The sequence below is a fragment of the Sus scrofa genome, chromosome 1 (genome assembly GCF_000003025.6).
Source record: "Sus scrofa isolate TJ Tabasco breed Duroc chromosome 1, Sscrofa11.1, whole genome shotgun sequence".
In the NCBI taxonomy this organism is placed as follows: domain Eukaryota; kingdom Metazoa; phylum Chordata; class Mammalia; order Artiodactyla; family Suidae; genus Sus; species Sus scrofa.
Window position 1 is genome coordinate 39,890,030 of NC_010443.5, and position 7,682 is coordinate 39,897,711.

The window sequence follows — 7,682 nt, forward strand, 5'->3', positions numbered from 1 at the left end:
GGAAAGTCCTTGTTTGTTTGTTTAAAGGGGAATATTATAGCATGTTGGGAGTGAGAGTTGTGCAGTCGATAAGGGAATGACTGTAGGAACAGAGCACTTAGGTGGGCAAGACAATGCAGGATCCAGGACATAATTTAAAGTTTGGGGTTAGATGCAACTAGAATGCAGACCATATCTCTACAGATGCCTGCATATTGGTGAACAAGCTCATGGAGAGAGGAAGTCTTTTCTAATTACTTTTATTATTTCATTGAGATTAGATACAACTTTATTAGTAGAATAAAGAGGAAATAGTGTTTGAGGAGCAGAAATGTATGAGAGAGATGCATCAGAGAATAGGGGAAGGAATTTACCCAGGAAATGTGTTTAAAGGTGTAGAAAGGAGTTCTCATCGTGGCTCAGAGGTAATGAACCTGATTAACATCCATGAGGATGCGACTTCAATCCCTGACCTTGCTCAGTGCGTTAAGGATCTGGTGTTGCTGTGAGCTGTGGTGTAGTTTGCAGATATGGCTCAGATCCAGTGTTGCTATGCTGTGGCATAGGTCAGCAGCTATGGCTCCAATTTGACTCCTAGCCTGGGAACTTCAATATGTCATGGGTGCAGCCCTAAAAAGACAACAATAGCGGGCTGCCCCAAGGGGGTAGCATTGTTGCTGGGGGACTGGCAGATTAGAGAGGGAAAGAGGAGAAAAGCAAACGGCCATTTCTTCACAGCCCCAGAGGGTGCCTGCTTCCCTGCTGAAGCATTCCAGGATCTCGAGGCAATCTTGCAGGCCGTATTTAAACTGGCGCAATACAACTTCAGGCATATATAACGTTAACAGAAAAGGTCTGAAAAACACTAGGCAATAGAAGTGTGAAGCATATTAAGCAAGATGAATGTCTCGGGAGGCAGTTGTGGAAGCCCTGGTTCTGCAGGGATCTTTGGGCAAAACTAAAGAAGTATGATAAAGAAGCACAAGGTTTACAAGTAAAAGTAAACAAACAGTAAAAGGAATGAATTTTAGATGCACAGAGACTGGAAGAATTCTTCACCAAAAATCAACAGCTGAGAGAGCAACAAAAAGTCCTTCATGAAACCATTAAAGTTTTAGAAGATGGATTAAGAGCAGGATTATGCGATCGCTGTGCAGTAACTGAAGAACATATGCAGAAGAAACAGCAAGAGTTTGAAAATATCTGGCAGCAGAATCTTAAACTTATCCCAGAGCTTATGAATGAAAAGAATACTCTATAAAGAAAATAAAAGACTTTCTGAACAGCTGCAGCAGAAAATTGAGAATGATCAGCCACATCAAGTAACTGATCTTGAATCTGAGGAAGACATTATTCCAGATTCACCAATAACAGCTTTTTCATTTCCTGGTGCTAACCAGCTACAAAGAAAGGAGAACCTTCATGTCTTATATGTGGAACAAACACAGACCAATGTGGAGCACTCTGGGTGTGCAAATGACTTGAGAAAAGTTCTGGTCTTCCACTCATCCACAACATAAACCTAACAAAGGTGAAATTCTAGTGGCCGACACTTGTGATCAGAGTCAGGCTCCAGTAGCTAAAACACATGGAACAAGCAGTTGTCCTGGTGATAATTTAGCTACAGTTGTTGCTGAAACACTTGGACTTAGTGTTCAAGAAGAATCTGAATCTCGAGGCTCCAGGAGCCCTCTTGGTGATAAGCTCTACCACTGTCTGGAAGGAGATCACAAGAAACAACCTTTTGAGAACCTATTTCACGAAGAAATAGTGAAAATAGTTGAAGATTTTCAGATTCGATTTCAAAGGCTCCTCCTCAAGAAGAACTGACTACTCGGGGGTCATCTCCTGTATTTGGAGCTGCCTCTAGTATGAAAAGTAGTTTAGGTTTGAATACAAGTTTGCCGCCTTCTCTTTTAGAGAGTGGGAAGAAAAACCACCTGAAAACAATGCCTTGGAGAAACCTAGATCAAAATCTGAAGATAGTACCCTTTCACACATCATAATCTTGGGTCTGAAGTGAACAAGATCACTAACCTGTCATCTAACAAGCCAATGCTTATAAGTAAAAATGTAAGTGAACCTGTAAGTGAACAGAATGATATTGATCACATTAAAGATACTGTTACCGATAAACACGTTGTACCCCTGACATCATTAGGAGGCAGAACCAAGAGGAAGAAAATTGAGGAAGAAAATGAAGATGAAGTAAGCTGCCCCCAAGCCTCTTTTGATAAAGAAAATGCTTTCCTTTTTCCACTGGGTAATCAGTCTTCCATGAACGGAGATTATGTGATGGATAAACCTCTGGATCTGTCTGATCGATTTTCAGCTATTCACCGTCAAGAGAAAAGCCAAGGAAGTGAGACCTCTAAAATCATATTTAGGCAAGAGACTCTCTTTGAGGCTCTGAAGCCTGTTCCAAAAGGCTCTTCATCAAACCGTAAGGCCTTGAGTGGGAGCTGTGGGTTAGCCAAAGATTTTCCTATTTACAGGAGTCTCTTCTCCAGTCCCTGCAAAAATCTCCAGATAAAACACTGGTACACGTAAAAGAAGAAAATCCAGTCTTTAAAATCCCTCTATAGAACATGTGCTTCGAAGGATGCTATGCACATACAGAAGAGGGGTGTTAGGGGAAACAACCCTGTGGAAGAATTGGAGACAACAAGGAAGAGAGTCACTTCACTTCCAGGCTCAGTGGGAGGACAAGGGTCACCATTGTTCAGGGGAAGACAGAATTCAGAGCAAGGTGTGAAGGAAAAATCTAGATATGAGGATGAAGTATATAAGGATTTGCTGATGATGGACTGTGAATTCCTGCAGGCTGCTACGATGGAGTTTTAGGGGGCTGGCGGGGAGCTACGCTAGAGCCTGAAATGGTATGAGCTACGAAAGATGACACGGAGAGTAAGGCTATTCGTAATGATGGACTCCTGGAGGAATTTAGTGTCGGCCCTCTTTGCAGCCTTCATGGAAATGGTATCATTTACTATCCATGGTGGTAAAAAGTGGGAGGGGTGGGGAGCAGTGGTGGTCTCAGCAGAGGCACTGAGCACTCTTCAGTCTGCCTCAGAGCCTGCTATAGGCAAAGTCAAAGTTCGACACCGTAAAACTTTGTACAAAATGACATTGTAAACCAAAGTGCAACAGGATAATGTATTTTGTACTGTTTAATGATTTTTTACCCTGGAAATGCTCTTTTATCCCATTACTCTTTCAAACCAGACTTCAAGGCACCTATTGTCACCACTGAAGAACAGGGGGTGAGAAAGGCAAACAAAAAAGTTTTGGGAGCTAACACTGTTGAGTTGAAAAAGCCTGACCTTTTGAATTACTTGAAGGTCATGGAGGGGGGATATAATTTCAGGAGAGAAATCCGTAAGAAGTTTGGACATGTCTGAGAACTACAGTGTAGTGAAGGCGTTGCCTTAGAAATAGCGATATTTCTTCCATTGAAGCAGGGGGGATGGCAGGCACATGGGCACTGAAGCAGGAAAACTAGTGGATTTGATGAGAGAAGATGAGGAAACACTTGTCTGGTTTTCTTCTAGGAAATACAATACATTCATCAGCTGAAAACAAAACTTTCCTGAATTGAGATTATCTAGAATTGACAGAGATTAGGTGGAAACCACTTTATGGAATTTATGGAGTTCCATAAATAAAGTTATATTTCTTTTTTTAAAACAAAACAAAACATTATTTATTTATTTTTAAATTGTGGTAAAATATGCATCAGCTATTTTAACACTTTTAAAATGTATAATTCCATGTCATTAAGCACATTCACATTTTTGGGCAAAATCAACACCATCTATCTCCAGAATTGTTTCCATCTTGCAAAACTGAAACTCTGTGCCCATTAAGCATTAACCCCCCATTCCCTCCTCCCCGTAGCCCCTGGCAAACATAATTCTACTTTCTGACTCTATGAATTTGGCTACTCTAAGGACCTCATGTGATTGGAATGAAACAGTATCTGTTCTTTGGTGTCTGGTTTACTTAAACTAGCATAATGTCTTCAAAGTTCATCCATGTTGTAGTGCATGTTAGGGACAGTGTCAGTTTTTAATTTTTTTTTTTTTTAAGGAAAATAACAAAGGGCTTGAAAGAGAGGAGCAGTTTTCCAAAATACTAGTTCTCTACCTTCTGACTTGGCTCAGTGAGTTCAGAATGCTTGGGAAAAAGGTTGACTGCTGTGTGATGATGGCCTCAAGAAACTAATCTCAAGTCTCCCAGGTGTCTGAGCTAATTCGGTAGGGACTAAATCAGTATAGCTGATATTGTTTTTGGTGGAAAATCAGAGCTGCTAGTACACAGAGCTTGAAGCAAGGGGCAAGACAAGGTAGAAATGGAAATGTCATCGTGAAGGGAGTGATTAGCATTGTTTACCTGTGAGTAACATAATCGTTCCATTTAAAGTTATATTTCTTATACAACTGAGGTTTGTGGGCTAAAGTGCTACCCTACATGCAGAAGCCTATCTCTAACAAAGGCATGCACTGCAGAACAAACTGGCATGTGGGGATAAGGCCAACTCCAAAGTCAATACTGATATTAGACAAACTGCTGGACAGTGACGAGACTGAGGGTGAGAAAATTACTGCATTTTCTAGGTAGATGCAGGGGAACCTATATATGGAAAGAAACAAGGGTCAACAGAGCCTTATACATTGCCACAGAGATTCAGTTCTCTGAATCCCTGGAGAACACATAGGAAGGAGTGAGAGTTTTATTTACAGCCCATTCCTTAGGTTCTGAATTTCTTTTCAAATTGTCTACAAAAGCACAGCAAGACAGAGAGCTCCATTACCTTGCAGAGCTGTCATTAAGCAGTAGCCTGGGGTACATGCCAGGCAACAGATCATGCTTTGGGAGAGGAGTTTGGACTCCATGGTAAAGTCAGAAAGAACCACTTAGTCCCTAGGACAGAGAGTTTCAGACAGCTGCTAGGCATTAAATCTGGAATAAGTATTTTTCTTTTTTTTTGTCTTCATGAAAACAGCATTTTGTTTTTAGCTGAGACTCCTAAAAAGAAACTATAGCTAAAACCAGAGATTATGCAGGTTTAGGCAGATTCAACAAATCAGAGAGGGGCCCCAGAACCTACACAGCCTAAGCTCAGCCAACATTTTCCTGAACTGGACAACTCATGGCAAAAATCAAGGCAGTCCCTATATGGAAGAAGTGGATATAACTAGAGCTTTGTCGTCTGAAAACTATGCCATAAAGCTAGGTTTGTTAGGAGGGAGAGAAAATATTCACAGCTATTGTTCTGGCATAATTATGAATACTATCCCCTTTCAGAGTTCCCGTCATGGCTCAGTGGTTAACGAATCCCACTAGGAATTATGAGGTTGCGGGTTTGATCAGTGGGTTAAGGATCTAGCGTTGCCTTGAACTGTGGTGTAGGTCACAGATGTGGCTCGGATCCCTCATTGCTGTGGCTGTGGCATAAGCCAGTGGCTACAGCTCCAATAGACCTCTAGACTGGAAACCTCCATATGCCTCCGGTGTGGCCCTGGAAAAGACTAAAAAAAAAAAAATACTATCCTTTTCACTTTCAAAGGTGTCTGAAACAATGGGTACAAACCACTTTGTCGATAAGCAAAGCCAACTATTTTTTATATTTTTTTTAAATTTATATTTTATATGTTTTATGACAAAGCCAACTCTTCACCTATTATGGAAGAGGGTTTCTTTGTTTTTTTTTTTTGTTTTTCGCTTTTTTACGGCCCCACTTGTGGCATATGGAGGTTCCTAGGCTAGGGGTCGAAATCGGAGCTACAGCTGCCAGCTTACACTACAGCCACAGCAACACAGGATCAAAGTCACGTTTGCGACCTACACCACACATCTAGCAATACCGGATTCTTAACCCACTGAGCAAGTTTAGGGATGGAACCCGAGTCTTCATGGATACAAGTCAGGTTTGTTAACCACTGAACCATGAAGGAAACTCCAGCCAGAGCTTATTCTTAAAGGGTAGCTTCAACCTGCATCATGGCCAGCGTTCCCAGAGAAGGGCAAGAGAGGATGTGAGAGGTTTACACCACTACTTGAACTCTTTAGAATGATGAGCAATTCTATTCAAGAGAGTTGCATGTGAAACCTACTCTTTAGACTTAACCCTGGAGAAGGGGGAGGAAAAGAACAGCCTGCAGGCATTGCATGATGAGGAAGTGATGATTCTTGTGAAATAACTTCAGTTCTCACCCTTTTGGAGACTGCAGACCAGGACAAACACACCTCTATGAGAAGTCAGTTTTCTTTCACAGAACACAAAGACTTACTAGAATAAAAAAAATTTTTTTTTTTTCCTTTTAGGACCGCATCTGAGGCATATGGAGGTTCCCAGGCTAAGGGTCGAATCCAAGCTGCCTCAGCAATGCCAGATCCAAGCCATGTCTGTGACCTACACCGCAGCTTGCAGCAATGATGGTTTCCTAACCTACTGAGCGAGGCCAGGGATCAAACTTGCATCCTCATGGATACTAGTTGTGTTCTTAACCTGCTGAGCCACAATGGGAGCTCCTAATATTTTGAAATACAAATCCTTGATCCTTTATGCTCCTTGGCCTTTCCAGCAATCAAATTAGTAAATTACTTTGCTAGACATTTAAGCCTCCTGGAGGAGGTGTGCCCACAGAGAAAAGCAGGAGAGGGGCATAGGGGTGGAAGCTGGGGAGGGCAGTGGATTTTCAGCTACAGATGTCAAAGTATGTGGGACGCAGAGACAACAATGGATCTGGAGGAAAGTCTGATGAAATACAAGTCAGTCCTCCAGCTCAGTTTCCATAAGGTCTGCAGGAAATAAAGATTACCTGGGCAGGGGCAAAAGGATGGGGGAAAAGAAAGGAGGAAGTGGAGCAGGAAGCCAGAGAGCTTGGGAGCTAGTGAGTCCCGCCAAAGCCCAGGGTCCTCCACCACCTTCCTTCCACTTCCTAAGTCCCAAAGTGGAATATGGGACAGAAATCCTGTACTATGCATTTGGAAGGACCTGAGAGACAAGAGTCTGTGCCTTAGTTCTCGGGTGGAGTGGGAAGAGGAAGCAAACTTGTTGCATTCCCTTCTTACTCAGCAGCACAGCTGAGCATTAAATAAAGGTGGCCCATTGCATTATCTAACCCATGTCTAACCCAGAATTTTCCTGAGCCAAATGTGTGAAAAGAGGTGTGAAAATAGCTAAGTGTGAAGTGAAACCAGAAAGGCCTTGTAGACAGGATGTGGTAGTAACCTGAGTGGAAACTTTAAAGGAATGTGACTTCTCAGCAAGGGTCTAGCAAGCAGGCAGGGACGATGAAAATCAAGGGCAGGATGCAGCCCCACCGACCTTTCTTGCCTATAACCCCCCATCAGCACTTAGGACCAACAGCAAGGGTGAGGGTGGAGGTAATTATAACATTAGCAAACATAAAGGGCTTTCTACAGACCAGGTGCTATTCCATGTAGCTTACATATACTGACACATTTAATTCTCACAACTCTATGAGGTAGGTACTACTCTAAAACCCATTTTACAAATGAGAAAACATCACAGAGAGGTTAAGAATAAAGATCCTGAATCAATTTTGATTATGTAGACCTGACACATGAGTTTCATGATACCTTCTAGACTAGAATGAGCAAAGAAAAAGTATACATATATTTATGTCTATACTTGTGTATGCATTTATTAAAGCTGAATTTTCACACAAAGATTT

The 7,682-nt window shown here is 41.9% G+C and overlaps 1 pseudogene; it reads left to right on the forward strand.

Annotated features, from left to right (window-relative positions):
- Positions 879 to 2,679, forward strand: LOC100738404 (annotated as a pseudogene).